Source organism: Pseudorasbora parva, chromosome 21, assembly GCF_024679245.1.
Source record: "Pseudorasbora parva isolate DD20220531a chromosome 21, ASM2467924v1, whole genome shotgun sequence".
Classification (NCBI taxonomy): domain Eukaryota; kingdom Metazoa; phylum Chordata; class Actinopteri; order Cypriniformes; family Gobionidae; genus Pseudorasbora; species Pseudorasbora parva.
The window spans coordinates 11419037-11441784 of NC_090192.1; the positions used below are offsets into that span (position 1 = coordinate 11419037).

General features: G+C 47.3%; 48 non-coding genes across 48 annotated transcripts; all 48 read left to right on the forward strand.

Moving 5' to 3' along the window:
- The first annotated feature begins 29 nt into the window (after positions 1–29).
- On the forward strand, positions 30–111 carry trnal-aag (transfer RNA leucine (anticodon AAG)). Its single transcript has one exon. It is a non-coding gene; the product is annotated as a tRNA-Leu (tRNA).
- A 218-nt stretch (positions 112–329) lies between these two features.
- Positions 330–411, forward strand: trnal-uag (transfer RNA leucine (anticodon UAG)). Its single transcript has one exon. It is a non-coding gene; the product is annotated as a tRNA-Leu (tRNA).
- A 492-nt stretch (positions 412–903) lies between these two features.
- On the forward strand, positions 904–985 carry trnal-aag (transfer RNA leucine (anticodon AAG)). Its single transcript has one exon. It is a non-coding gene; the product is annotated as a tRNA-Leu (tRNA).
- A 218-nt stretch (positions 986–1203) lies between these two features.
- trnal-uag (transfer RNA leucine (anticodon UAG)) lies at positions 1204–1285 on the forward strand. Its single transcript has one exon. It is a non-coding gene; the product is annotated as a tRNA-Leu (tRNA).
- A 492-nt stretch (positions 1286–1777) lies between these two features.
- On the forward strand, positions 1778–1859 carry trnal-aag (transfer RNA leucine (anticodon AAG)). The gene has a single exon. It is a non-coding gene; the product is annotated as a tRNA-Leu (tRNA).
- A 218-nt stretch (positions 1860–2077) lies between these two features.
- trnal-uag (transfer RNA leucine (anticodon UAG)) lies at positions 2078–2159 on the forward strand. The gene has a single exon. It is a non-coding gene; the product is annotated as a tRNA-Leu (tRNA).
- A 492-nt stretch (positions 2160–2651) lies between these two features.
- Positions 2652–2733, forward strand: trnal-aag (transfer RNA leucine (anticodon AAG)). The gene has a single exon. It is a non-coding gene; the product is annotated as a tRNA-Leu (tRNA).
- A 218-nt stretch (positions 2734–2951) lies between these two features.
- On the forward strand, positions 2952–3033 carry trnal-uag (transfer RNA leucine (anticodon UAG)). Its single transcript has one exon. It is a non-coding gene; the product is annotated as a tRNA-Leu (tRNA).
- A 492-nt stretch (positions 3034–3525) lies between these two features.
- Positions 3526–3607, forward strand: trnal-aag (transfer RNA leucine (anticodon AAG)). The gene has a single exon. It is a non-coding gene; the product is annotated as a tRNA-Leu (tRNA).
- A 218-nt stretch (positions 3608–3825) lies between these two features.
- trnal-uag (transfer RNA leucine (anticodon UAG)) lies at positions 3826–3907 on the forward strand. The gene has a single exon. It is a non-coding gene; the product is annotated as a tRNA-Leu (tRNA).
- Positions 3908–4399: 492 nt separating this feature from the next.
- On the forward strand, positions 4400–4481 carry trnal-aag (transfer RNA leucine (anticodon AAG)). The gene has a single exon. It is a non-coding gene; the product is annotated as a tRNA-Leu (tRNA).
- Positions 4482–4699: 218 nt separating this feature from the next.
- On the forward strand, positions 4700–4781 carry trnal-uag (transfer RNA leucine (anticodon UAG)). The gene has a single exon. It is a non-coding gene; the product is annotated as a tRNA-Leu (tRNA).
- A 492-nt stretch (positions 4782–5273) lies between these two features.
- On the forward strand, positions 5274–5355 carry trnal-aag (transfer RNA leucine (anticodon AAG)). Its single transcript has one exon. It is a non-coding gene; the product is annotated as a tRNA-Leu (tRNA).
- Positions 5356–6147: 792 nt separating this feature from the next.
- On the forward strand, positions 6148–6229 carry trnal-aag (transfer RNA leucine (anticodon AAG)). Its single transcript has one exon. It is a non-coding gene; the product is annotated as a tRNA-Leu (tRNA).
- A 218-nt stretch (positions 6230–6447) lies between these two features.
- On the forward strand, positions 6448–6529 carry trnal-uag (transfer RNA leucine (anticodon UAG)). Its single transcript has one exon. It is a non-coding gene; the product is annotated as a tRNA-Leu (tRNA).
- A 492-nt stretch (positions 6530–7021) lies between these two features.
- Positions 7022–7103, forward strand: trnal-aag (transfer RNA leucine (anticodon AAG)). The gene has a single exon. It is a non-coding gene; the product is annotated as a tRNA-Leu (tRNA).
- Positions 7104–7321: 218 nt separating this feature from the next.
- On the forward strand, positions 7322–7403 carry trnal-uag (transfer RNA leucine (anticodon UAG)). Its single transcript has one exon. It is a non-coding gene; the product is annotated as a tRNA-Leu (tRNA).
- A 492-nt stretch (positions 7404–7895) lies between these two features.
- trnal-aag (transfer RNA leucine (anticodon AAG)) lies at positions 7896–7977 on the forward strand. Its single transcript has one exon. It is a non-coding gene; the product is annotated as a tRNA-Leu (tRNA).
- Positions 7978–8195: 218 nt separating this feature from the next.
- trnal-uag (transfer RNA leucine (anticodon UAG)) lies at positions 8196–8277 on the forward strand. The gene has a single exon. It is a non-coding gene; the product is annotated as a tRNA-Leu (tRNA).
- A 492-nt stretch (positions 8278–8769) lies between these two features.
- Positions 8770–8851, forward strand: trnal-aag (transfer RNA leucine (anticodon AAG)). The gene has a single exon. It is a non-coding gene; the product is annotated as a tRNA-Leu (tRNA).
- Positions 8852–9069: 218 nt separating this feature from the next.
- On the forward strand, positions 9070–9151 carry trnal-uag (transfer RNA leucine (anticodon UAG)). Its single transcript has one exon. It is a non-coding gene; the product is annotated as a tRNA-Leu (tRNA).
- A 492-nt stretch (positions 9152–9643) lies between these two features.
- trnal-aag (transfer RNA leucine (anticodon AAG)) lies at positions 9644–9725 on the forward strand. Its single transcript has one exon. It is a non-coding gene; the product is annotated as a tRNA-Leu (tRNA).
- Positions 9726–9943: 218 nt separating this feature from the next.
- On the forward strand, positions 9944–10025 carry trnal-uag (transfer RNA leucine (anticodon UAG)). Its single transcript has one exon. It is a non-coding gene; the product is annotated as a tRNA-Leu (tRNA).
- A 492-nt stretch (positions 10026–10517) lies between these two features.
- On the forward strand, positions 10518–10599 carry trnal-aag (transfer RNA leucine (anticodon AAG)). The gene has a single exon. It is a non-coding gene; the product is annotated as a tRNA-Leu (tRNA).
- A 218-nt stretch (positions 10600–10817) lies between these two features.
- Positions 10818–10899, forward strand: trnal-uag (transfer RNA leucine (anticodon UAG)). Its single transcript has one exon. It is a non-coding gene; the product is annotated as a tRNA-Leu (tRNA).
- A 492-nt stretch (positions 10900–11391) lies between these two features.
- trnal-aag (transfer RNA leucine (anticodon AAG)) lies at positions 11392–11473 on the forward strand. Its single transcript has one exon. It is a non-coding gene; the product is annotated as a tRNA-Leu (tRNA).
- Positions 11474–11691: 218 nt separating this feature from the next.
- On the forward strand, positions 11692–11773 carry trnal-uag (transfer RNA leucine (anticodon UAG)). Its single transcript has one exon. It is a non-coding gene; the product is annotated as a tRNA-Leu (tRNA).
- Positions 11774–12265: 492 nt separating this feature from the next.
- Positions 12266–12347, forward strand: trnal-aag (transfer RNA leucine (anticodon AAG)). The gene has a single exon. It is a non-coding gene; the product is annotated as a tRNA-Leu (tRNA).
- A 792-nt stretch (positions 12348–13139) lies between these two features.
- trnal-aag (transfer RNA leucine (anticodon AAG)) lies at positions 13140–13221 on the forward strand. The gene has a single exon. It is a non-coding gene; the product is annotated as a tRNA-Leu (tRNA).
- Positions 13222–13439: 218 nt separating this feature from the next.
- Positions 13440–13521, forward strand: trnal-uag (transfer RNA leucine (anticodon UAG)). The gene has a single exon. It is a non-coding gene; the product is annotated as a tRNA-Leu (tRNA).
- A 492-nt stretch (positions 13522–14013) lies between these two features.
- trnal-aag (transfer RNA leucine (anticodon AAG)) lies at positions 14014–14095 on the forward strand. The gene has a single exon. It is a non-coding gene; the product is annotated as a tRNA-Leu (tRNA).
- A 218-nt stretch (positions 14096–14313) lies between these two features.
- trnal-uag (transfer RNA leucine (anticodon UAG)) lies at positions 14314–14395 on the forward strand. The gene has a single exon. It is a non-coding gene; the product is annotated as a tRNA-Leu (tRNA).
- Positions 14396–14887: 492 nt separating this feature from the next.
- On the forward strand, positions 14888–14968 carry trnal-aag (transfer RNA leucine (anticodon AAG)). Its single transcript has one exon. It is a non-coding gene; the product is annotated as a tRNA-Leu (tRNA).
- Positions 14969–15186: 218 nt separating this feature from the next.
- Positions 15187–15268, forward strand: trnal-uag (transfer RNA leucine (anticodon UAG)). Its single transcript has one exon. It is a non-coding gene; the product is annotated as a tRNA-Leu (tRNA).
- A 492-nt stretch (positions 15269–15760) lies between these two features.
- trnal-aag (transfer RNA leucine (anticodon AAG)) lies at positions 15761–15842 on the forward strand. The gene has a single exon. It is a non-coding gene; the product is annotated as a tRNA-Leu (tRNA).
- Positions 15843–16060: 218 nt separating this feature from the next.
- Positions 16061–16142, forward strand: trnal-uag (transfer RNA leucine (anticodon UAG)). The gene has a single exon. It is a non-coding gene; the product is annotated as a tRNA-Leu (tRNA).
- Positions 16143–16634: 492 nt separating this feature from the next.
- trnal-aag (transfer RNA leucine (anticodon AAG)) lies at positions 16635–16716 on the forward strand. The gene has a single exon. It is a non-coding gene; the product is annotated as a tRNA-Leu (tRNA).
- A 218-nt stretch (positions 16717–16934) lies between these two features.
- Positions 16935–17016, forward strand: trnal-uag (transfer RNA leucine (anticodon UAG)). The gene has a single exon. It is a non-coding gene; the product is annotated as a tRNA-Leu (tRNA).
- Positions 17017–17508: 492 nt separating this feature from the next.
- On the forward strand, positions 17509–17590 carry trnal-aag (transfer RNA leucine (anticodon AAG)). The gene has a single exon. It is a non-coding gene; the product is annotated as a tRNA-Leu (tRNA).
- A 218-nt stretch (positions 17591–17808) lies between these two features.
- trnal-uag (transfer RNA leucine (anticodon UAG)) lies at positions 17809–17890 on the forward strand. Its single transcript has one exon. It is a non-coding gene; the product is annotated as a tRNA-Leu (tRNA).
- Positions 17891–18382: 492 nt separating this feature from the next.
- trnal-aag (transfer RNA leucine (anticodon AAG)) lies at positions 18383–18464 on the forward strand. Its single transcript has one exon. It is a non-coding gene; the product is annotated as a tRNA-Leu (tRNA).
- A 218-nt stretch (positions 18465–18682) lies between these two features.
- trnal-uag (transfer RNA leucine (anticodon UAG)) lies at positions 18683–18764 on the forward strand. Its single transcript has one exon. It is a non-coding gene; the product is annotated as a tRNA-Leu (tRNA).
- Positions 18765–19256: 492 nt separating this feature from the next.
- On the forward strand, positions 19257–19338 carry trnal-aag (transfer RNA leucine (anticodon AAG)). The gene has a single exon. It is a non-coding gene; the product is annotated as a tRNA-Leu (tRNA).
- Positions 19339–19556: 218 nt separating this feature from the next.
- trnal-uag (transfer RNA leucine (anticodon UAG)) lies at positions 19557–19638 on the forward strand. Its single transcript has one exon. It is a non-coding gene; the product is annotated as a tRNA-Leu (tRNA).
- Positions 19639–20130: 492 nt separating this feature from the next.
- On the forward strand, positions 20131–20212 carry trnal-aag (transfer RNA leucine (anticodon AAG)). The gene has a single exon. It is a non-coding gene; the product is annotated as a tRNA-Leu (tRNA).
- A 792-nt stretch (positions 20213–21004) lies between these two features.
- Positions 21005–21086, forward strand: trnal-aag (transfer RNA leucine (anticodon AAG)). Its single transcript has one exon. It is a non-coding gene; the product is annotated as a tRNA-Leu (tRNA).
- A 218-nt stretch (positions 21087–21304) lies between these two features.
- On the forward strand, positions 21305–21386 carry trnal-uag (transfer RNA leucine (anticodon UAG)). Its single transcript has one exon. It is a non-coding gene; the product is annotated as a tRNA-Leu (tRNA).
- A 492-nt stretch (positions 21387–21878) lies between these two features.
- On the forward strand, positions 21879–21960 carry trnal-aag (transfer RNA leucine (anticodon AAG)). Its single transcript has one exon. It is a non-coding gene; the product is annotated as a tRNA-Leu (tRNA).
- Positions 21961–22748: the final 788 nt, after the last annotated feature.

Here is a 22748-nt window from a genome sequence, read left to right on the forward strand (position 1 = left end):
AAAATGGCCCAGGGAAGGCACTCTCGCATGGTAGCGTGGCCGAGCGGTCTAAGGCGCTGGATTAAGGCTCCAGTCTCTTCGGGGGCGTGGGTTCGAATCCCACCGCTGCCAAGGAACACTTTTGGAAGGCTCTTGTGGCTGCTATGCCTGAGCAAGACGACTGGAGAAGTGACACTGCATGCTCCCAGTCTCTTCCAAAACCAGCCACTTTTGCTTTCCTGAGCCTTACTCGACAGGCTTCAGGGCCTCACAATGAAGGTCCGCACCCAACATTTTCTCCTATTCTAGAAAAATGGGCAGAAAAAGGCCCCCGAAAGAAACAGCAGTGGGGTAGTGTGGCCGAGGGGTCTAAGGCGCTGGATTTAGGCTCCAGTCTCTTCGGGGGCGTGGGTTCGAATCCCACCACTGCCAGCATTGATTTTAAAGAGGGCAATACACCTTAAGTGTGCTGCAAAACTGTGTAGCAGGAAATCTGCACCCTGTTGAATCAGGGACAACCAAAAATTACAATTGTAGTAATTTCAGTTTAAAAATGAGTTGGAATCTAATAATAACATGGTCTTTAATCATAGAAGCAGCCGATTTGACTCAAGATTTTTTGGAAAATTGACAACTACCTCACGATTTTGAGTTTAACTTCAGCACAGCTAGCTGCCATTTTGGAGTAAGGCCCAATGGCTTTGATTAGATGATTCAGGTGTGTTTGATTAGAGATGGAATTGCAATCTGCAGATAGGGAGGCCTCCAGGAGTGTATCTGCGTACCCCTGCATTTATGGGGTCTTTTAATCTGTGGAGGAGCTCCTCCAAGGCACGTGGAATGTCAACTGACTGACTTGTGGCCAAGTGCGACATTAAATTAAAATAAGAAGGCGAAAATGGCCCAGGGAAGGCACTCTTGCATGGTAGCGTGGCCGAGCGGTCTAAGGCGCTGGATTAAGGCTCCAGTCTCTTCGGGGGCGTGGGTTCGAATCCCACTGCTGCCAAGGAACACTTTTGGAAGGCTCTTGTGGCTGCTATGCCTGAGCAAGACGACTGGAGAAGTGACACTGCATGCTCCCAGTCTCTTCCAAAACCAGCCACTTTTGCTTTCCTGAGCCTTACTCGACAGGCTTCAGGGCCTCACAATGAAGGTCTGCACCCAACATTTTCTCCTATTCTAGAAAAATGGGCAGAAAAAGGCCCCCGAAAGAAACAGCAGTGGGGTAGTGTGGCCGAGGGGTCTAAGGCGCTGGATTTAGGCTCCAGTCTCTTCGGGGGCATGGGTTCGAATCCCACCACTGCCAGCATAGTTTTTAAAGAGGGCAATACACCTTAAGTGTGCTGCAAAACTGTGTAGCAGGAAATCTGCACCCTGTTGAATCAGGGACAACCAAAAATTACAATTGTAGTAATTTCAGTTTAAAAATGAATTGGAATCTAATAATAACATAGTCTTTAATCATAGAAGCAGCCGATTTGACTCAAGATTTTTTGGAAAATTGACAACTACCTCACGATTTTGAGTTTAACTTCAGCACAGCTAGCTGCCATTTTGGAGTAAGGCCCAATGGCTTTGATTAGATGATTCAGGTGTGTTTGATTAGAGATGGAATTGCAATCTGCAGATAGGGAGGCCTCCAGGAGTGTAACTGCATACCCCTGCATTTATGAGGTCTTTTAATCTGTGGAGGAGCTCCTCCAAGGCACGTGGAATGTCAACTGACTGACTTGTGGCCAAGTGCGACATTAAATTAAAAAAAGAAGGCGAAAATGGCCCAGGGAAGGCACTCTCACATGGTAGCGTGGCCGAGTGGTCTAAGGCGCTGGATTAAGGCTCCAGTCTCTTCGGGGGCGTGGGTTCGAATCCCACCGCTGCCAAGGAACACTTTTGGAAGGCTCTTGTGGCTGCTATGCCTGAGCAAGACGACTGGAGAAGTGACACTGCATGCTCCAAGTCTCTTCCAAAACCAGCCACTTTTGCTTTCCTGAGCCTTACTCGACAGGCTTCAGGGCCTCACAATGAATGTCCGCACCCAACATTTTCTCCTATTCTTGAAAAATGGGCAGAAAAAGGCCCCCGAAAGAAACAGCAGTGGGGTAGTGTGGCCGAGGGGTCTAAGGCGCTGGATTTAGGCTCCAGTCTCTTCGGGGGCGTGGGTTCGAATCCCACCACTGCCAGCATTGATTTTAAAGAGGGCAATACACCTTAAGTGTGCTGCAAAACTGTGTAGCAGAAAATCTGCACCCTGTTGAATCAGGGACAACCAAAAATTACAATTGTAGTAATTTCAGTTTAAAAATGAGTTGGAATCTAATAATAACATAGTCTTTAATCATAGAAGCAGCTGATTTGACTCAAGATTTTTTGGAAAATTGACAACTACCTCACGATTTTGAGTTTAACTTCAGCACAGCTAGCTGCCATTTTGGAGTAAGGCCCAATGGCTTTGATTAGATGATTCAGGTGTGTTTGATTAGAGATGGAATTGCAATCTGCAGATAGGGAGGCCTCCAGGAGTGTAACTGCATACCCCTGCATTTATGAGGTCTTTTAATCCGTGGAGGAGCTCCTCCAAGGCACGTGGAATGTCAACTGACTGACTTGTGGCTAAGTGCGACATTAAATTAAAATAAGAAGGCGAAAACGGCCCAGGGAAGGCACTCTTGCATGGTAGCGTGGCAGAGCGGTCTAAGGCGCTGGATTAAGGCTCCAGTCTCTTCGGGGGCGTGGGTTCGAATCCCACCGCTGCCAAGGAACACTTTTGGAAGGCTCTTGTGGCTGCTATGCCTGAGCAAGACGACTGGAGAAGTGACACTGCATGCTCCCAGTCTCTTCCAAAACCAGCCACTTTTGCTTTCCTGAGCCTTACTCGACAGGCTTCAGGGCCTCACAATGAAGGTCCGCACCCAACATTTTCTCCTATTCTAGAAAAATGGGCAGAAAAAGGCCCCCGAAAGAAACAGCAGTGGGGTAGTGTGGCCGAGGGGTCTAAGGCGCTGGATTTAGGCTCCAGTCTCTTCGGGGGCGTGGGTTCGAATCCCACCACTGCCAGCATTGATTTTAAAGAGGGCAATGCACCTTAAGTGTGCTGCAAAACTGTCTAGCAGGAAATCTGCACCCTGTTGAATCAGGGACAACCAAAAATTACAATTGTAGTAATTTCAGTTTAAAAATGATTTGGAATCTAATAATAACATAGTCTTTAATCATAGAAGCAGCCGATTTGACTCAAGATTTTTTGGAAAATTGACAACTACCTCACGATTTTGAGTTTAACTTCAGCACAGCTAGCTGCTATTTTGGAGTAAGGCCCAATGGCTTTGATTAGATGATTCAGGTGTGTTTGATTAGAGATGGAATTGCAATCTGCAGATAGGGAGGCCTCCAGGAGTGTAACTGCGTACCCCTGCATTTATGAGGTCTTTTAATCTGTGGAGGAGCTCCTCCAAGGCACATGGAATGTCAACTGACTGACTTGTGGCCAAGTGTGACATTAAATTAAAATAAGAAGGCGAAAATGGCCCAGGGAAGGCACTCTCGCATGGTAGCGTGGCCGAGCGGTCTAAGGCGCTGGATTAAGGCTCCAGTCTCTTCGGGGGCGTGGGTTCAAATCCCACCGCTGCCAAGGAACACTTTTGGAAGGCTCTTGTGGCTGCTATGCCTGAGCAAGACGACTGGAGAAGTGACACTGCATGCTCCCAGTCTCTTCCAAAACCAGCCACTTTTGCTTTCCTGAGCCTTACTCGACAGGCTTCAGGGCCTCACAATGAAGGTCCGCACCCAACAGTTTCTCCTATTCTAGAAAAATGGGAAGAAAAAGGCCCCCGAAAGAAACAGCAGTGGGGTAGTGTGGCCGAGGGGTCTAAGGCGCTGGATTTAGGCTCCAGTCTCTTCGGGGGCGTGGGTTCGAATCCCACCACTGCCAGCATTGATTTTAAAGAGGGCAATACACCTTAAGTGTGCTGCAAAACTGTCTAGCAGGAAATCTGCACCCTGTTGAATCAGGGACAACCAAAAATTACAATTGTAGTAATTTCAGTTTAAAAATGAGTTGGAATCTAATAATAACATGGTCTTTAATCATAGAAGCAGCCGATTTGACTCAAGATTTTTTGGAAAATTGACAACTACCTCACGATTTTGAGTTTAACTTCAGCACAGCTAGCTGCCATTTTGGAGTAAGGCCCAATGGCTTTGATTAGATGATTCAGGTGTGTTTGATTAGAGATGGAATTGCAATCTGCAGATAGGGAGGCCTCCAGGAGTGTAACTGCGTACCCCTGCATTTATGAGGTCTTTTAATCTGTGGAGGAGCTCCTCCAAGGCACATGGAATGTCAACTGACTGACTTGTGGCCAAGTGCGACATTAAATTAAAATAAGAAGGCGAAAATGGCCCAGGGAAGGCACTCTCGCATGGTAGCGTGGCCGAGCGGTCTAAGGCGCTGGATTAAGGCTCCAGTCTCTTCGGGGGCATGGGTTCGAATCCCACCGCTGCCAAGGAACACTTTTGGAAGGCTCTTGTGGCTGCTATGCCTGAGCAAGACGACTGGAGAAGTGACACTGCATGCTCCCAGTCTCTTCCAAAACCAGCCACTTTTGCTTTCCTGAGCCTTACTCGACAGGCTTCAGGGCCTCACAATGAAGGTCCGCACCCAACATTTTCTCCTATTCTAGAAAAATGGGCAGAAAAAGGCCCCCGAAAGAAACAGCAGTGGGGTAGTGTGGCCGAGGGGTCTAAGGCGCTGGATTTAGGCTCCAGTCTCTTCGGGGGCGTGGGTTCGAATCCCACCACTGCCAGCATTGATTTTAAAGAGGGCAATACACCTTAAGTGTGCTGCAAAACTGTGTAGCAGGAAATCTGCACCCTGTTGAATCAGGGACAACCAAAAATTACAATTGTAGTAATTTCAGTTTAAAAATGAGTTGGAATCTAATAATAACATAGTCTTTAATCATAGAAGCAGCCGATTTGACTCAAGATTTTTTGGAAAATTGACAACTACCTCACGATTTTGAGTTTAACTTCAGCACAGCTAGCTGCCATTTTGGAGTAAGGCCCAATGGCTTTGATTAGATGATTCAGGTGTGTTTGATTAGAGATGGAATTGCAATCTGCAGATAGGGAGGCCTCCAGGAGTGTAACTGCATACCCCTGCATTTATGAGGTCTTTTAATCTGTGGAGGAGCTCCTCCAAGGCACGTGGAATGTCAACTGACTGACTTGTGGCCAAGTGTGACATTAAATTAAAATAAGAAAGCGAAAATGGCCCAGGGAAGGCACTCTCGCATGGTAGCGTGGCCGAGCGGTCTAAGGCGCTGGATTAAGGCTCCAGTCTCTTCGGGGGCGTGGGTTCAAATCCCACCGCTGCCAAGGAACACTTTTGGAAGGCTCTTGTGGCTGCTATGCCTGAGCAAGACGACTGGAGAAGTGACACTGCATGCTCCCAGTCTCTTCCAAAACCAGCCACTTTTGCTTTCCTGAGCCTTACTCGACAGGCTTCAGGGCCTCACAATGAAGGTCCGCACCCAACAGTTTCTCCTATTCTAGAAAAATGGGAAGAAAAAGGCCCCCGAAAGAAACAGCAGTGGGGTAGTGTGGCCGAGGGGTCTAAGGCGCTGGATTTGGCGTCCGGTCTCTTCGGGGGCGTGGGTTCGAATCCCACCACTGCCAGCATTGATTTTAAAGAGGGCAATACACCTTAAGTGTGCTGCAAAACTGTCTAGCAGGAAATCTGCACCCTGTTGAATCAGGGACAACCAAAAATTACAATTGTAGTAATTTCAGTTTAAAAATGATTTGGAATCTAATAATAACATAGTCTTTAATCATAGAAGCAGCCGATTTGACTCAAGATTTTTTGGAAAATTGACAACTACCTCACGATTTTGAGTTTAACTTCAGCACAGCTAGCTGCCATTTTGGAGTAAGGCCCAATGGCTTTGATTAGATGATTCAGGTGTGTTTGATTAGAGATGGAATTGCAATCTGCAGATAGGGAGGCCTCCAGGAGTGTAACTGCGTACCCCTGCATTTATGAGGTCTTTTAATCTGTGGAGGAGCTCCTCCAAGGCACATGGAATGTCAACTGACTGACTTGTGGCCAAGTGCGACATTAAATTAAAATAAGAATGCGAAAATGGCCCAGGGAAGGCACTCTCGCTTGGTAGCGTGGCCGAGCGGTCTAAGGCGCTGGATTAAGGCTCCAGTCTCTTCGGTGGCGTGGGTTCGAATCCCACCGCTGCCAAGGAACACTTTTGGAAGGCTCTTGTGGCTGCTATGCCTGAGCAAGACGACTGGAGAAGTGACACTGCATGCTCCCAGTCTCTTCCAAAACCAGCCACTTTTGCTTTCCTGAGCCTTACTCGACAGGCTTCAGGGCCTCACAATGAAGGTCCGCACCCAACATTTTCTCCTATTCTAGAAAAATGGGCAGAAAAAGGCCCCCGAAAGAAACAGCAGTGGGGTAGTGTGGCCGAGGGGTCTAAGGCGCTGGATTTAGGCTCCAGTCTCTTCGGGGGCGTGGGTTCGAATCCCACCACTGCCAGCATTGATTTTAAAGAGGGCAATACACCTTAAGTGTGCTGCAAAACTGTGTAGCAGGAAATCTGCACCCTGTTGAATCAGGGACAACCAAAAATTACAATTGTAGTAATTTCAGTTTAAAAATGAGTTGGAATCTAATAATAACATAGTCTTTAATCATAGAAGCAGCCGATTTGACTCAAGATTTTTTGGAAAATTGACAACTACCTCACGATTTTGAGTTTAACTTCAGCACAGCTAGCTGCCATTTTGGAGTAAGGCCCAATGGCTTTGATTAGATGATTCAGGTGTGTTTGATTAGAGATGGAATTGCAATCTGCAGATAGGGAGGCCTCCAGGAGTGTAACTGCGTACCCCTGCATTTATGAGGTCTTTTAATCTGTGGAGGAGCTCCTCCAAGGCACATGGAATGTCAACTGACTGACTTGTGGCCAAGTGTGACATTAAATTAAAATAAGAAGGCGAAAATGGCCCAGGGAAGGCACTCTCGCATGGTAGCGTGGCCGAGCGGTCTAAGGCGCTGGATTAAGGCTCCAGTCTCTTCGGGGGCGTGGGTTCAAATCCCACCGCTGCCAAGGAACACTTTTGGAAGGCTCTTGTGGCTGCTATGCCTGAGCAAGATGACTGGAGAAGTGACACTGCATGCTCCCAGTCTCTTCCAAAACCAGCCACTTTTGCTTTCCTGAGCCTTACTCGACAGGCTTCAGGGCCTCACAATGAAGGTCCGCACCCAACAGTTTCTCCTATTCTAGAAAAATGGGAAGAAAAAGGCCCCCGAAAGAAACAGCAGTGGGGTAGTGTGGCCGAGGGGTCTAAGGCGCTGGATTTAGGCTCCAGTCTCTTCGGGGGCGTGGGCTCGAATCCCACCACTGCCAGCATTGATTTTAAAGAGGGCAATACACCTTAAGTGTGCTGCAAAACTGTCTAGCAGGAAATCTGCACCCTGTTGAATCAGGGACAACCAAAAATTACAATTGTAGTAATTTCAGTTTAAAAATGAGTTGGAATCTAATAATAACATGGTCTTTAATCATAGAAGCAGCCGATTTGACTCAAGATTTTTTGGAAAATTGACAACTACCTCACGATTTTGAGTTTAACTTCAGCACAGCTAGCTGCCATTTTGGAGTAAGGCCCAATGGCTTTGATTAGATGATTCAGGTGTGTTTGATTAGAGATGGAATTGCAATCTGCAGATAGGGAGGCCTCCAGGAGTGTATCTGCGTACCCCTGCATTTATGGGGTCTTTTAATCTGTGGAGGAGCTCCTCCAAGGCACGTGGAATGTCAACTGACTGACTTGTGGCCAAGTGCGACATTAAATTAAAATAAGAAGGCGAAAATGGCCCAGGGAAGGCACTCTTGCATGGTAGCGTGGCCGAGCGGTCTAAGGCGCTGGATTAAGGCTCCAGTCTCTTCGGGGGCGTGGGTTCGAATCCCACTGCTGCCAAGGAACACTTTTGGAAGGCTCTTGTGGCTGCTATGCCTGAGCAAGACGACTGGAGAAGTGACACTGCATGCTCCCAGTCTCTTCCAAAACCAGCCACTTTTGCTTTCCTGAGCCTTACTCGACAGGCTTCAGGGCCTCACAATGAAGGTCTGCACCCAACATTTTCTCCTATTCTAGAAAAATGGGCAGAAAAAGGCCCCCGAAAGAAACAGCAGTGGGGTAGTGTGGCCGAGGGGTCTAAGGCGCTGGATTTAGGCTCCAGTCTCTTCGGGGGCATGGGTTCGAATCCCACCACTGCCAGCATAGTTTTTAAAGAGGGCAATACACCTTAAGTGTGCTGCAAAACTGTGTAGCAGGAAATCTGCACCCTGTTGAATCAGGGACAACCAAAAATTACAATTGTAGTAATTTCAGTTTAAAAATGAATTGGAATCTAATAATAACATAGTCTTTAATCATAGAAGCAGCCGATTTGACTCAAGATTTTTTGGAAAATTGACAACTACCTCACGATTTTGAGTTTAACTTCAGCACAGCTAGCTGCCATTTTGGAGTAAGGCCCAATGGCTTTGATTAGATGATTCAGGTGTGTTTGATTAGAGATGGAATTGGAATCTGCAGATAGGGAGGCCTCCAGGAGTGTAACTGCATACCCCTGCATTTATGAGGTCTTTTAATCTGTGGAGGAGCTCCTCCAAGGCACGTGGAATGTCAACTGACTGACTTGTGGCCAAGTGCGACATTAAATTAAAAAAAGAAGGCGAAAATGGCCCAGGGAAGGCACTCTCACATGGTAGCGTGGCCGAGTGGTCTAAGGCGCTGGATTAAGGCTCCAGTCTCTTCGGGGGCGTGGGTTCGAATCCCACCGCTGCCAAGGAACACTTTTGGAAGGCTCTTGTGGCTGCTATGCCTGAGCAAGACGACTGGAGAAGTGACACTGCATGCTCCAAGTCTCTTCCAAAACCAGCCACTTTTGCTTTCCTGAGCCTTACTCGACAGGCTTCAGGGCCTCACAATGAATGTCCGCACCCAACATTTTCTCCTATTCTTGAAAAATGGGCAGAAAAAGGCCCCCGAAAGAAACAGCAGTGGGGTAGTGTGGCCGAGGGGTCTAAGGCGCTGGATTTAGGCTCCAGTCTCTTCGGGGGCGTGGGTTCGAATCCCACCACTGCCAGCATTGATTTTAAAGAGGGCAATACACCTTAAGTGTGCTGCAAAACTGTGTAGCAGAAAATCTGCACCCTGTTGAATCAGGGACAACCAAAAATTACAATTGTAGTAATTTCAGTTTAAAAATGAGTTGGAATCTAATAATAACATAGTCTTTAATCATAGAAGCAGCTGATTTGACTCAAGATTTTTTGGAAAATTGACAACTACCTCACGATTTTGAGTTTAACTTCAGCACAGCTAGCTGCCATTTTGGAGTAAGGCCCAATGGCTTTGATTAGATGATTCAGGTGTGTTTGATTAGAGATGGAATTGCAATCTGCAGATAGGGAGGCCTCCAGGAGTGTAACTGCATACCCCTGCATTTATGAGGTCTTTTAATCCGTGGAGGAGCTCCTCCAAGGCACGTGGAATGTCAACTGACTGACTTGTGGCTAAGTGCGACATTAAATTAAAATAAGAAGGCGAAAACGGCCCAGGGAAGGCACTCTTGCATGGTAGCGTGGCAGAGCGGTCTAAGGCGCTGGATTAAGGCTCCAGTCTCTTCGGGGGCGTGGGTTCGAATCCCACCGCTGCCAAGGAACACTTTTGGAAGGCTCTTGTGGCTGCTATGCCTGAGCAAGACGACTGGAGAAGTGACACTGCATGCTCCCAGTCTCTTCCAAAACCAGCCACTTTTGCTTTCCTGAGCCTTACTCGACAGGCTTCAGGGCCTCACAATGAAGGTCCGCACCCAACATTTTCTCCTATTCTAGAAAAATGGGCAGAAAAAGGCCCCCGAAAGAAACAGCAGTGGGGTAGTGTGGCCGAGGGGTCTAAGGCGCTGGATTTAGGCTCCAGTCTCTTCGGGGGCGTGGGTTCGAATCCCACCACTGCCAGCATTGATTTTAAAGAGGGCAATGCACCTTAAGTGTGCTGCAAAACTGTCTAGCAGGAAATCTGCACCCTGTTGAATCAGGGACAACCAAAAATTACAATTGTAGTAATTTCAGTTTAAAAATGATTTGGAATCTAATAATAACATAGTCTTTAATCATAGGAGCAGCCGATTTGACTCAAGATTTTTTGGAAAATTGACAACTACCTCACGATTTTGAGTTTAACTTCAGCACAGCTAGCTGCTATTTTGGAGTAAGGCCCAATGGCTTTGATTAGATGATTCAGGTGTGTTTGATTAGAGATGGAATTGCAATCTGCAGATAGGGAGGCCTCCAGGAGTGTAACTGCGTACCCCTGCATTTATGAGGTCTTTTAATCTGTGGAGGAGCTCCTCCAAGGCACATGGAATGTCAACTGACTGACTTGTGGCCAAGTGTGACATTAAATTAAAATAAGAAGGCGAAAATGGCCCAGGGAAGGCACTCTCGCATGGTAGCGTGGCCGAGCGGTCTAAGGCGCTGGATTAAGGCTCCAGTCTCTTCGGGGGCGTGGGTTCAAATCCCACCGCTGCCAAGGAACACTTTTGGAAGGCTCTTGTGGCTGCTATGCCTGAGCAAGACGACTGGAGAAGTGACACTGCATGCTCCCAGTCTCTTCCAAAACCAGCCACTTTTGCTTTCCTGAGCCTTACTCGACAGGCTTCAGGGCCTCACAATGAAGGTCCGCACCCAACAGTTTCTCCTATTCTAGAAAAATGGGAAGAAAAAGGCCCCCGAAAGAAACAGCAGTGGGGTAGTGTGGCCGAGGGGTCTAAGGCGCTGGATTTAGGCTCCAGTCTCTTCGGGGGCGTGGGTTCGAATCCCACCACTGCCAGCATTGATTTTAAAGAGGGCAATACACCTTAAGTGTGCTGCAAAACTGTCTAGCAGGAAATCTGCACCCTGTTGAATCAGGGACAACCAAAAATTACAATTGTAGTAATTTCAGTTTAAAAATGAGTTGGAATCTAATAATAACATGGTCTTTAATCATAGAAGCAGCCGATTTGACTCAAGATTTTTTGGAAAATTGACAACTACCTCACGATTTTGAGTTTAACTTCAGCACAGCTAGCTGCCATTTTGGAGTAAGGCCCAATGGCTTTGATTAGATGATTCAGGTGTGTTTGATTAGAGATGGAATTGCAATCTGCAGATAGGGAGGCCTCCAGGAGTGTAACTGCGTACCCCTGCATTTATGAGGTCTTTTAATCTGTGGAGGAGCTCCTCCAAGGCACATGGAATGTCAACTGACTGACTTGTGGCCAAGTGCGACATTAAATTAAAATAAGAAGGCGAAAATGGCCCAGGGAAGGCACTCTCGCATGGTAGCGTGGCCGAGCGGTCTAAGGCGCTGGATTAAGGCTCCAGTCTCTTCGGGGGCATGGGTTCGAATCCCACCGCTGCCAAGGAACACTTTTGGAAGGCTCTTGTGGCTGCTATGCCTGAGCAAGACGACTGGAGAAGTGACACTGCATGCTCCCAGTCTCTTCCAAAACCAGCCACTTTTGCTTTCCTGAGCCTTACTCGACAGGCTTCAGGGCCTCACAATGAAGGTCCGCACCCAACATTTTCTCCTATTCTAGAAAAATGGGCAGAAAAAGGCCCCCGAAAGAAACAGCAGTGGGGTAGTGTGGCCGAGGGGTCTAAGGCGCTGGATTTAGGCTCCAGTCTCTTCGGGGGCGTGGGTTCGAATCCCACCACTGCCAGCATTGATTTTAAAGAGGGCAATACACCTTAAGTGTGCTGCAAAACTGTGTAGCAGGAAATCTGCACCCTGTTGAATCAGGGACAACCAAAAATTACAATTGTAGTAATTTCAGTTTAAAAATGAGTTGGAATCTAATAATAACATAGTCTTTAATCATAGAAGCAGCCGATTTGACTCAAGATTTTTTGGAAAATTGACAACTACCTCACGATTTTGAGTTTAACTTCAGCACAGCTAGCTGCCATTTTGGAGTAAGGCCCAATGGCTTTGATTAGATGATTCAGGTGTGTTTGATTAGAGATGGAATTGCAATCTGCAGATAGGGAGGCCTCCAGGAGTGTAACTGCATACCCCTGCATTTATGAGGTCTTTTAATCTGTGGAGGAGCTCCTCCAAGGCACGTGGAATGTCAACTGACTGACTTGTGGCCAAGTGTGACATTAAATTAAAATAAGAAAGCGAAAATGGCCCAGGGAAGGCACTCTCGCATGGTAGCGTGGCCGAGCGGTCTAAGGCGCTGGATTAAGGCTCCAGTCTCTTCGGGGGCGTGGGTTCAAATCCCACCGCTGCCAAGGAACACTTTTGGAAGGCTCTTGTGGCTGCTATGCCTGAGCAAGACGACTGGAGAAGTGACACTGCATGCTCCCAGTCTCTTCCAAAACCAGCCACTTTTGCTTTCCTGAGCCTTACTCGACAGGCTTCAGGGCCTCACAATGAAGGTCCGCACCCAACAGTTTCTCCTATTCTAGAAAAATGGGAAGAAAAAGGCCCCCGAAAGAAACAGCAGTGGGGTAGTGTGGCCGAGGGGTCTAAGGCGCTGGATTTGGCGTCCGGTCTCTTCGGGGGCGTGGGTTCGAATCCCACCACTGCCAGCATTGATTTTAAAGAGGGCAATACACCTTAAGTGTGCTGCAAAACTGTCTAGCAGGAAATCTGCACCCTGTTGAATCAGGGACAACCAAAAATTACAATTGTAGTAATTTCAGTTTAAAAATGATTTGGAATCTAATAATAACATAGTCTTTAATCATAGAAGCAGCCGATTTGACTCAAGATTTTTTGGAAAATTGACAACTACCTCACGATTTTGAGTTTAACTTCAGCACAGCTAGCTGCCATTTTGGAGTAAGGCCCAATGGCTTTGATTAGATGATTCAGGTGTGTTTGATTAGAGATGGAATTGCAATCTGCAGATAGGGAGGCCTCCAGGAGTGTAACTGCGTACCCCTGCATTTATGAGGTCTTTTAATCTGTGGAGGAGCTCCTCCAAGGCACATGGAATGTCAACTGACTGACTTGTGGCCAAGTGCGACATTAAATTAAAATAAGAATGCGAAAATGGCCCAGGGAAGGCACTCTCGCTTGGTAGCGTGGCCGAGCGGTCTAAGGCGCTGGATTAAGGCTCCAGTCTCTTCGGTGGCGTGGGTTCGAATCCCACCGCTGCCAAGGAACACTTTTGGAAGGCTCTTGTGGCTGCTATGCCTGAGCAAGACGACTGGAGAAGTGACACTGCATGCTCCCAGTCTCTTCCAAAACCAGCCACTTTTGCTTTCCTGAGCCTTACTCGACAGGCTTCAGGGCCTCACAATGAAGGTCCGCACCCAACATTTTCTCCTATTCTAGAAAAATGGGCAGAAAAAGGCCCCCGAAAGAAACAGCAGTGGGGTAGTGTGGCCGAGGGGTCTAAGGCGCTGGATTTAGGCTCCAGTCTCTTCGGGGGCGTGGGTTCGAATCCCACCACTGCCAGCATTGATTTTAAAGAGGGCAATACACCTTAAGTGTGCTGCAAAACTGTGTAGCAGGAAATCTGCACCCTGTTGAATCAGGGACAACCAAAAATTACAATTGTAGTAATTTCAGTTTAAAAATGAGTTGGAATCTAATAATAACATAGTCTTTAATCATAGAAGCAGCCGATTTGACTCAAGATTTTTTGGAAAATTGACAACTACCTCACGATTTTGAGTTTAACTTCAGCACAGCTAGCTGCCATTTTGGAGTAAGGCCCAATGGCTTTGATTAGATGATTCAGGTGTGTTTGATTAGAGATGGAATTGCAATCTGCAGATAGGGAGGCCTCCAGGAGTGTAACTGCGTACCCCTGCATTTATGAGGTCTTTTAATCTGTGGAGGAGCTCCTCCAAGGCACATGGAATGTCAACTGACTGACTTGTGGCCAAGTGTGACATTAAATTAAAATAAGAAGGCGAAAATGGCCCAGGGAAGGCACTCTCGCATGGTAGCGTGGCCGAGCGGTCTAAGGCGCTGGATTAAGGCTCCAGTCTCTTCGGGGGCGTGGGTTCAAATCCCACCGCTGCCAAGGAACACTTTTGGAAGGCTCTTGTGGCTGCTATGCCTGAGCAAGATGACTGGAGAAGTGACACTGCATGCTCCCAGTCTCTTCCAAAACCAGCCACTTTTGCTTTCCTGAGCCTTACTCGACAGGCTTCAGGGCCTCACAATGAAGGTCCGCACCCAACAGTTTCTCCTATTCTAGAAAAATGGGAAGAAAAAGGCCCCCGAAAGAAACAGCAGTGGGGTAGTGTGGCCGAGGGGTCTAAGGCGCTGGATTTAGGCTCCAGTCTCTTCGGGGGCGTGGGCTCGAATCCCACCACTGCCAGCATTGATTTTAAAGAGGGCAATACACCTTAAGTGTGCTGCAAAACTGTCTAGCAGGAAATCTGCACCCTGTTGAATCAGGGACAACCAAAAATTACAATTGTAGTAATTTCAGTTTAAAAATGAGTTGGAATCTAATAATAACATGGTCTTTAATCATAGAAGCAGCCGATTTGACTCAAGATTTTTTGGAAAATTGACAACTACCTCACGATTTTGAGTTTAACTTCAGCACAGCTAGCTGCCATTTTGGAGTAAGGCCCAATGGCTTTGATTAGATGATTCAGGTGTGTTTGATTAGAGATGGAATTGCAATCTGCAGATAGGGAGGCCTCCAGGAGTGTATCTGCGTACCCCTGCATTTATGAGGTCTTTTAATCTGTGGAGGAGCTCCTCCAAGGCACGTGGAATGTCAACTGACTGACTTGTGGCCAAGTGCGACATTAAATTAAAATAAGAAGGCGAAAATGGCCCAGGGAAGGCACTCTTGCATGGTAGCGTGGCCGAGCGGTCTAAGGCGCTGGATTAAGGCTCCAGTCTCTTCGGGGCGTGGGTTCGAATCCCACTGCTGCCAAGGAACACTTTTGGAAGGCTCTTGTGGCTGCTATGCCTGAGCAAGACGACTGGAGAAGTGACACTGCATGCTCCCAGTCTCTTCCAAAACCAGCCACTTTTGCTTTCCTGAGCCTTACTCGACAGGCTTCAGGGCCTCACAATGAAGGTCCGCACCCAACATTTTCTCCTATTCTAGAAAAATGGGCAGAAAAAGGCCCCCGAAAGAAACAGCAGTGGGGTAGTGTGGCCGAGGGGTCTAAGGCGCTGGATTTAGGCTCCAGTCTCTTCGGGGGCGTGGGTTCGAATCCCACCACTGCCAGCATTGATTTTAAAGAGGGCAATACACCTTAAGTGTGCTGCAAAACTGTGTAGCAGGAAATCTGCACCCTGTTGAATCAGGGACAACCAAAAATTACAATTGTAGTAATTTCAGTTTAAAAATGAATTGGAATCTAATAATAACATAGTCTTTAATCATAGAAGCAGCCGATTTGACTCAAGATTTTTTGGAAAATTGACAACTACCTCACGATTTTGAGTTTAACTTCAGCACAGCTAGCTGCCATTTTGGAGTAAGGCCCAATGGCTTTGATTAGATGATTCAGGTGTGTTTGATTAGAGATGGAATTGCAATCTGCAGATAGGGAGGCCTCCAGGAGTGTAACTGCATACCCCTGCATTTATGAGGTCTTTTAATCTGTGGAGGAGCTCCTCCAAGGCACGTGGAATGTCAACTGACTGACTTGTGGCCAAGTGCGACATTAAATTAAAATAAGAAGGCGAAAATGGCCCAGGGAAGGCACTCTCGCATGGTAGCGTGGCCGAGTGGTCTAAGGCGCTGGATTAAGGCTCCAGTCTCTTCGGGGGCGTGGGTTCGAATCCCACCGCTGCCAAGGAACACTTTTGGAAGGCTCTTGTGGCTGATATGCCTGAGCAAGACGACTGGAGAAGTGACACTGCATGCTCCAAGTCTCTTCCAAAACCAGCCACTTTTGCTTTCCTGAGCCTTACTCGACAGGCTTCAGGGCCTCACAATGAAGGTCCGAACCCAACATTTTCTCCTATTCTTGAAAAATGGGCAGAAAAAGGCCCCCGAAAGAAAGAGCAGTGGGGTAGTGTGGCCGAGGGGTCTAAGGCGCTGGATTTAGGCTCCAGTCTCTTCGGGGGCGTGGGTTCGAATCCCACCACTGCCAGCATTGATTTTAAAGAGGGCAATACACCTTAAGTGTGCTGCAAAACTGTGTAGCAGGAAATCTGCACCCTGTTGAATCAGGGACAACCAAAAATTACAATTGTAGTAATTTCAGTTTAAAAATGAGTTGGAATCTAATAATAACATAGTCTTTAATCATAGCAGCAGCTGATTTGACTCAAGATTTTTTGGAAAATTGACAACTACCTCACGATTTTGAGTTTAACTTCAGCACAGCTAGCTGCCATTTTGGAGTAAGGCCCAATGGCTTTGATTAGATTATTCAGGTGTGTTTGATTAGAGATGGAATTGCAATCTGCAGATAGGGAGGCCTCCAGGAGTGTAACTGCGTACCCTTGCATTTATGAGGTCTTTTAATCTGTGGAGGAGCTCCTCCAAGGCACATGGAATGTCAACTGACTGACTTGTGGCCAAGTGCGACATTAAATTAAAATAAGAAGGCGAAAATGGCCCAGGGAAGGCACTCTCGCATGGTAGCGTGGCCGAGCGGTCTAAGGCGCTGGATTAAGGCTCCAGTCTCTTCGGGGGCGTGGGTTCGAATCCCACCGCTGCCAAGGAACACTTTTGGAAGGCTCTTGTGGCTGCTATGCCTGAGCAAGATGACTGGAGAAGTGACACTGCATGCTCCCAGTCTCTTCCAAAACCAGCCACTTTTGCTTTCCTGAGCCTTACTCGACAGGCTTCAGGGCCTCACAATGAAGGTCCGCACCCAACATTTTCTCCTATTCTAGAAAAATGGGCAGAAAAAGGCCCCCGAAAGAAACAGCAGTGGGGTAGTGTGGCCGAGGGGTCTAAGGCGCTGGATTTAGGCTCCAGTCTCTTCGGGGGCGTGGGTTCGAATCCCACCACTGCCAGCATTGATTTTAAAGAGGGCAATACACCTTAAGTGTGCTGCAAAACTGTGTAGCAGGAAATCTGCACCCTGTTGAATCAGGGACAACCAAAAATTACAATTGTAGTAATTTCAGTTTAAAAATGAGTTGGAATCTAATAATAACATAGTCTTTAATCATAGAAGCAGCCGATTTGACTCAAGATTTTTTGGAAAATTGACAACTACCTCACGATTTTGAGTTTAACTTCAGCACAGCTAGCTGCCATTTTGGAGTAAGGCCCAATGGCTTTGATTAGATGATTCAGGTGTATTTGATTAGAGATGGAATTGCAATCTGCAGATAGGGAGGCCTCCAGGAGTGTAACTGCGTACCCCTGCATTTATGAGGTCTTTTAATCTGTGGAGGAGCTCCTCCAAGGCACATGGAATGTCAACTGACTGACTTGTGGCCAAGTGCGACATTAAATTAAAATAAGAAGGCGAAAATGGCCCAGGGAAGGCACTCTCGCATGGTAGCGTGGCCGAGCGGTCTAAGGCGCTGGATTAAGGCTCCAGTCTCTTCGGGGGCGTGGGTTCGAATCCCACCGCTGCCAAGGAACACTTTTGGAAGGCTCTTGTGGCTGCTATGCCTGAGCAAGACGACTGGAGAAGTGACACTGCATGCTCCCAGTCTCTTCCAAAACCAGCCACTTTTGCTTTCCTGAGCCTTACTCGACAGGCTTCAGGGCCTCACAATGAAGGTCCGCACCCAACATTTTCTCCTATTCTAGAAAAATGGGCAGAAAAAGGCCCCCGAAAGAAACAGCAGTGGGGTAGTGTGGCCGAGGGGTCTAAGGCGCTGGATTTAGGCTCCAGTCTCTTCGGGGGCGTGGGTTCGAATCCCACCACTGCCAGCATTGATTTTAAAGAGGGCAATACACCTTAAGTGTGCTGCAAAACTGTGTAGCAGGAAATCTGCACCCTGTTGAATCAGGGACAACCAAAAATTACAATTGTAGTAATTTCAGTTTAAAAATGAGTTGGAATCTAATAATAACATGGTCTTTAATCATAGAAGCAGCCGATTTGACTCAAGATTTTTTGGAAAATTGACAACTACCTCACGATTTTGAGTTTAACTTCAGCACAGCTAGCTGCTATTTTGGAGTAAGGCCCAATGGCTTTGATTAGATGATTCAGGTGTGTTTGATTAGAGATGGAATTGCAATCTGCAGATAGGGAGGCCTCCAGGAGTGTAACTGCGTACCCCTGCATTTATGAGGTCTTTTAATCTGTGGAGGAGCTCCTCCAAGGCACATGGAATGTCAACTGACTGACTTGTGGCCAAGTGTGACATTAAATTAAAATAAGAAGGCGAAAATGGCCCAGGGAAGGCACTCTCGCATGGTAGCGTGGCCGAGCGGTCTAAGGCGCTGGATTAAGGCTCCAGTCTCTTCGGGGGCGTGGGTTCAAATCCCACCGCTGCCAAGGAACACTTTTGGAAGGCTCTTGTGGCTGCTATGCCTGAGCAAGACGACTGGAGAAGTGACACTGCATGCTCCCAGTCTCTTCCAAAACCAGCCACTTTTGCTTTCCTGAGCCTTACTCGACAGGCTTCAGGGCCTCACAATGAAGGTCCGCACCCAACAGTTTCTCCTATTCTAGAAAAATGGGAAGAAAAAGGCCCCCGAAAGAAACAGCAGTGGGGTAGTGTGGCCGAGGGGTCTAAGGCGCTGGATTTAGGCTCCAGTCTCTTCGGGGGCGTGGGTTCGAATCCCACCACTGCCAGCATTGATTTTAAAGAGGGCAATACACCTTAAGTGTGCTGCAAAACTGTCTAGCAGGAAATCTGCACCCTGTTGAATCAGGGACAACCAAAAATTACAATTGTAGTAATTTCAGTTTAAAAATGAGTTGGAATCTAATAATAACATGGTCTTTAATCATAGAAGCAGCCGATTTGACTCAAGATTTTTTGGAAAATTGACAACTACCTCACGATTTTGAGTTTAACTTCAGCACAGCTAGCTGCCATTTTGGAGTAAGGCCCAATGGCTTTGATTAGATGATTCAGGTGTGTTTGATTAGAGATGGAATTGCAATCTGCAGATAGGGAGGCCTCCAGGAGTGTAACTGCGTACCCCTGCATTTATGAGGTCTTTTAATCTGTGGAGGAGCTCCTCCAAGGCACATGGAATGTCAACTGACTGACTTGTGGCCAAGTGCGACATTAAATTAAAATAAGAAGGCGAAAATGGCCCAGGGAAGGCACTCTCGCATGGTAGCGTGGCCGAGCGGTCTAAGGCGCTGGATTAAGGCTCCAGTCTCTTCGGGGGCATGGGTTCGAATCCCACCGCTGCCAAGGAACACTTTTGGAAGGCTCTTGTGGCTGCTATGCCTGAGCAAGACGACTGGAGAAGTGACACTGCATGCTCCCAGTCTCTTCCAAAACCAGCCACTTTTGCTTTCCTGAGCCTTACTCGACAGGCTTCAGGGCCTCACAATGAAGGTCCGCACCCAACATTTTCTCCTATTCTAGAAAAATGGGCAGAAAAAGGCCCCCGAAAGAAACAGCAGTGGGGTAGTGTGGCCGAGGGGTCTAAGGCGCTGGATTTAGGCTCCAGTCTCTTCGGGGGCGTGGGTTCGAATCCCACCACTGCCAGCATTGATTTTAAAGAGGGCAATACACCTTAAGTGTGCTGCAAAACTGTGTAGCAGGAAATCTGCACCCTGTTGAATCAGGGACAACCAAAAATTACAATTGTAGTAATTTCAGTTTAAAAATGAGTTGGAATCTAATAATAACATAGTCTTTAATCATAGAAGCAGCCGATTTGACTCAAGATTTTTTGGAAAATTGACAACTACCTCACGATTTTGAGTTTAACTTCAGCACAGCTAGCTGCCATTTTGGAGTAAGGCCCAATGGCTTTGATTAGATGATTCAGGTGTGTTTGATTAGAGATGGAATTGCAATCTGCAGATAGGGAGGCCTCCAGGAGTGTAACTGCATACCCCTGCATTTATGAGGTCTTTTAATCTGTGGAGGAGCTCCTCCAAGGCACGTGGAATGTCAACTGACTGACTTGTGGCCAAGTGTGACATTAAATTAAAATAAGAAAGCGAAAATGGCCCAGGGAAGGCACTCTCGCATGGTAGCGTGGCCGAGCGGTCTAAGGCGCTGGATTAAGGCTCCAGTCTCTTCGGGGGCGTGGGTTCAAATCCCACCGCTGCCAAGGAACACTTTTGGAAGGCTCTTGTGGCTGCTATGCCTGAGCAAGACGACTGGAGAAGTGACACTGCATGCTCCCAGTCTCTTCCAAAACCAGCCACTTTTGCTTTCCTGAGCCTTACTCGACAGGCTTCAGGGCCTCACAATGAAGGTCCGCACCCAACAGTTTCTCCTATTCTAGAAAAATGGGAAGAAAAAGGCCCCCGAAAGAAACAGCAGTGGGGTAGTGTGGCCGAGGGGTCTAAGGCGCTGGATTTGGCGTCCGGTCTCTTCGGGGGCGTGGGTTCGAATCCCACCACTGCCAGCATTGATTTTAAAGAGGGCAATACACCTTAAGTGTGCTGCAAAACTGTCTAGCAGGAAATCTGCACCCTGTTGAATCAGGGACAACCAAAAATTACAATTGTAGTAATTTCAGTTTAAAAATGATTTGGAATCTAATAATAACATAGTCTTTAATCATAGAAGCAGCCGATTTGACTCAAGATTTTTTGGAAAATTGACAACTACCTCACGATTTTGAGTTTAACTTCAGCACAGCTAGCTGCCATTTTGGAGTAAGGCCCAATGGCTTTGATTAGATGATTCAGGTGTGTTTGATTAGAGATGGAATTGCAATCTGCAGATAGGGAGGCCTCCAGGAGTGTAACTGCGTACCCCTGCATTTATGAGGTCTTTTAATCTGTGGAGGAGCTCCTCCAAGGCACATGGAATGTCAACTGACTGACTTGTGGCCAAGTGCGACATTAAATTAAAATAAGAAGGCGAAAATGGCCCAGGGAAGGCACTCTCGCATGGTAGCGTGGCCGAGCGGTCTAAGGCGCTGGATTAAGGCTCCAGTCTCTTCGGGGGCATGGGTTCGAATCCCACCGCTGCCAAGGAACACTTTTGGAAGGCTCTTGTGGCTGCTATGCCTGAGCAAGACGACTGGAGAAGTGACACTGCATGCTCCCAGTCTCTTCCAAAACCAGCCACTTTTGCTTTCCTGAGCCTTACTCGACAGGCTTCAGGGCCTCACAATGAAGGTCCGCACCCAACATTTTCTCCTATTCTAGAAAAATGGGCAGAAAAAGGCCCCCGAAAGAAACAGCAGTGGGGTAGTGTGGCCGAGGGGTCTAAGGCGCTGGATTTAGGCTCCAGTCTCTTCGGGGGCGTGGGTTCGAATCCCACCACTGCCAGCATTGATTTTAAAGAGGGCAATACACCTTAAGTGTGCTGCAAAACTGTGTAGCAGGAAATCTGCACCCTGTTGAATCAGGGACAACCAAAAATTACAATTGTAGTAATTTCAGTTTAAAAATGAGTTGGAATCTAATAATAACATAGTCTTTAATCATAGAAGCAGCCGATTTGACTCAAGATTTTTTGGAAAATTGACAACTACCTCACGATTTTGAGTTTAACTTCAGCACAGCTAGCTGCCATTTTGGAGTAAGGCCCAATGGCTTTGATTAGATGATTCAGGTGTGTTTGATTAGAGATGGAATTGCAATCTGCAGATAGGGAGGCCTCCAGGAGTGTAACTGCATACCCCTGCATTTATGAGGTCTTTTAATCTGTGGAGGAGCTCCTCCAAGGCACGTGGAATGTCAACTGACTGACTTGTGGCCAAGTGTGACATTAAATTAAAATAAGAAAGCGAAAATGGCCCAGGGAAGGCACTCTCGCATGGTAGCGTGGCCGAGCGGTCTAAGGCGCTGGATTAAGGCTCCAGTCTCTTCGGGGGCGTGGGTTCAAATCCCACCGCTGCCAAGGAACACTTTTGGAAGGCTCTTGTGGCTGCTATGCCTGAGCAAGACGACTGGAGAAGTGACACTGCATGCTCCCAGTCTCTTCCAAAACCAGCCACTTTTGCTTTCCTGAGCCTTACTCGACAGGCTTCAGGGCCTCACAATGAAGGTCCGCACCCAACAGTTTCTCCTATTCTAGAAAAATGGGAAGAAAAAGGCCCCCGAAAGAAACAGCAGTGGGGTAGTGTGGCCGAGGGGTCTAAGGCGCTGGATTTGGCGTCCGGTCTCTTCGGGGGCGTGGGTTCGAATCCCACCACTGCCAGCATTGATTTTAAAGAGGGCAATACACCTTAAGTGTGCTGCAAAACTGTCTAGCAGGAAATCTGCACCCTGTTGAATCAGGGACAACCAAAAATTACAATTGTAGTAATTTCAGTTTAAAAATGATTTGGAATCTAATAATAACATAGTCTTTAATCATAGAAGCAGCCGATTTGACTCAAGATTTTTTGGAAAATTGACAACTACCTCACGATTTTGAGTTTAACTTCAGCACAGCTAGCTGCCATTTTGGAGTAAGGCCCAATGGCTTTGATTAGATGATTCAGGTGTGTTTGATTAGAGATGGAATTGCAATCTGCAGATAGGGAGGCCTCCAGGAGTGTAACTGCGTACCCCTGCATTTATGAGGTCTTTTAATCTGTGGAGGAGCTCCTCCAAGGCACATGGAATGTCAACTGACTGACTTGTGGCCAAGTGCGACATTAAATTAAAATAAGAATGCGAAAATGGCCCAGGGAAGGCACTCTC